Below are 2,404 nucleotides of genomic sequence, written 5' to 3'. Positions count from 1 at the left end.
GAGGTTTAGGGTCGGATAGTTAAAACTGACCGTTAGTTCTAAAGTCCGCGAGAGCTATTTAGGATTAATGAGTTTTATATTGGTTTTCAAAAGTACTTAAATAGGTAAGTGAGTGTGTGAGAGCTGAGCATTTATTTTATCTAAGTATAACGCTAGTCAAGATTTGCGAGAGCTGAGATTAGTGTTTTTAAATCAAATATAATTCTTGAAAACTGACAACGGTTTTATTTTCTTAAGCAGTTTTTAATTAAGCGTTGATTATAATTCGTCACGAGAGTGAGAATTAATTAAAGTAAAAATCAATAGAGCGAGAGCGTGAGATTTCTACTAGATAGTAAAAACTGAACATTAAATCTAATTCGCAACGAGAGTTGGGATTAGAATTAATTAAATTATATTGTTTTTCAAAGAGTATTTTATTAGCGGGTGTGAGGACGAGAGTTAAGCACCACCTTTATAATTTATAATACTATCTGAATTGTATTTTTAAAACAATATAGTTTCGAAAATTTAATTGTTTACACCACTAAAATCTAGAAGTAATGCAACTACTTTGTAAAGTATTTTATTAATTTCATGATGAGAGTTGTGAGAGCTGGAAGTGAGAACGGCTTTCGCCTGGAGCATCGATTTTATTAAAATACGACAATTAGATGTGGTAGTAATTTTGTCTAGCGCGAACTAAGTATTGAACCCTCTGAAGCAACTAATAGCACGTCCTAGCAATATTTTATTCACATATATAAAAAATCTAAAAAAAATATTTACTTTTCTTATTTTAATTATTCAATTAATCATAACCCTTTAAATCATTAGCCTTAGATTTACAAAGCAACACTAGAATACGGTAGGTCGATTATTGGTCCTTTGGGTTCGATATCTTTTAAAACTACACGACACGACTGTATACTTGCGGTCATCATTGTCGCGTCACACGATCAAGTTTTTGGCGCCGTTGCCGGGGACCAATTTAGTCGATATCGTAACTCCAGTGTTACACCGTAGAGACTAAGGCAATTTTATTTTATTTTTATTTTTATTTTTCCCTTGTTAGTTCGTTTGTTGCTTGCCAAGCACTCGCTCTAGAGGCGAAAGATTGGTGCAACTAGTTAGCGAACCCGAACGTCTTCTAAGACGTAGAAATTTAGAGAATCAATTAGAGATTCCTCTTCCCGATATAGTTAACGAACCAGATATGGCTGAAGGACCACAAAACCGTCCACTTAAGTCATACGCTATTCCTTCGCAAGCTGAACCTCACAATAGCATCGCTGCCCCCGCTATTGAGGCAAATAACTTTGAGCTTAAACCTTCGTTGTTGTCGGCCGTACAACAAAACCAATTCTCCGGAAACCCCACGGACGACCCCAATTTACATTTGTCCATATTCTTGCAATACGCGGATACCGTGAAGGCAAATGGTGTCAGTCCCGAAGCTATAAGACTTCGCTTATTCCCATTCTCATTAAGAGATAAAGCTAGAGCCTGGCTCCAGTCCCTACCATCCAACTCAGTCGCAACATGGAACGAGTTGAAGAAAGTCTTTTTAGCGAGATATTTCCCGCCTAGCAAAACTGCTATGCTAAGAGCCCAAATCAATGGATTTAGACAAAGAGACAACGAATCTCTTTTCGAAGCATGGGAAAGATACAAAGAAATGATTAGGATATGTCCTCATCATGGGCTCGAAAATTGGCTAATTATCCACACCTTTTACAATGGTCTCTTGTATAATACAAGAATGACAATAGACGCCGCAGCTGGTGGCGCACTTATGGATAAACCATACAACCAAGCCTATCAGCTTATTGAGAGCATGGCTCAAAATCACTATCAATGGGGAAGCGAGAGAACACCAGTAGAGAAAACTCAAACGAAAGGTGGAATGTACGAAATCAGCAACATGGACCACATCAACGCCAAGTTAGATGCCTTAACTCAAAAGATAGAGAGTCTAACTAACGCACCCAAAGCCAACGTGGCTGCAACAATACAAAATTGTGAGTTGTGCGGAGCTCAAGGTCATACAATCGCTGAATGTCGACTTCTAACCGAAGCTCCCAACGACCAAGTGAATTACACTCAAGGGAACTCTTACAACCAAAACCAGAGAAATCACCCGTACCTTTCGTACAATAGCAACAACGCTTTATATGCACCTGGCCAAACACCTACTCCTTCGCCACCAGGATTCCAAAAACCTGCTCAAAATGCTCCTATGAAGTCAAACCTTGAATTGATGATGGAGAACTTCATAGCCCTACAAACTCAAACTAACAAGGAATTCCTAAATCAAAACATACACACTAATGAGCAAATTAAGCAATTAACAAGCAGGCTAGAACTCTTGACCACTCACAATAAGATGTTAGAAACACAAATCGCACAAGTGGCACAACAACAA

General features: G+C 38.2%; 1 non-coding gene across 1 annotated transcript; it reads right to left on the bottom strand.

The window, feature by feature from the left end:
- Nucleotides 1–1,579: 1,579 nt before the first annotated feature.
- Nucleotides 1,580–1,686, bottom strand: LOC123887769. Its single transcript, XR_006801767.1, has one exon. It is a non-coding gene; the product is annotated as a small nucleolar RNA R71 (small nucleolar RNA).
- Nucleotides 1,687–2,404: the final 718 nt, after the last annotated feature.

The sequence above is a fragment of the Trifolium pratense genome, linkage group LG5 (genome assembly GCF_020283565.1).
Source record: "Trifolium pratense cultivar HEN17-A07 linkage group LG5, ARS_RC_1.1, whole genome shotgun sequence".
In the NCBI taxonomy this organism is placed as follows: domain Eukaryota; kingdom Viridiplantae; phylum Streptophyta; class Magnoliopsida; order Fabales; family Fabaceae; genus Trifolium; species Trifolium pratense.
The sequence above is the reverse complement of the archived record's forward strand: the minus strand, read 5'-3'. Positions and strand labels throughout refer to the sequence as shown.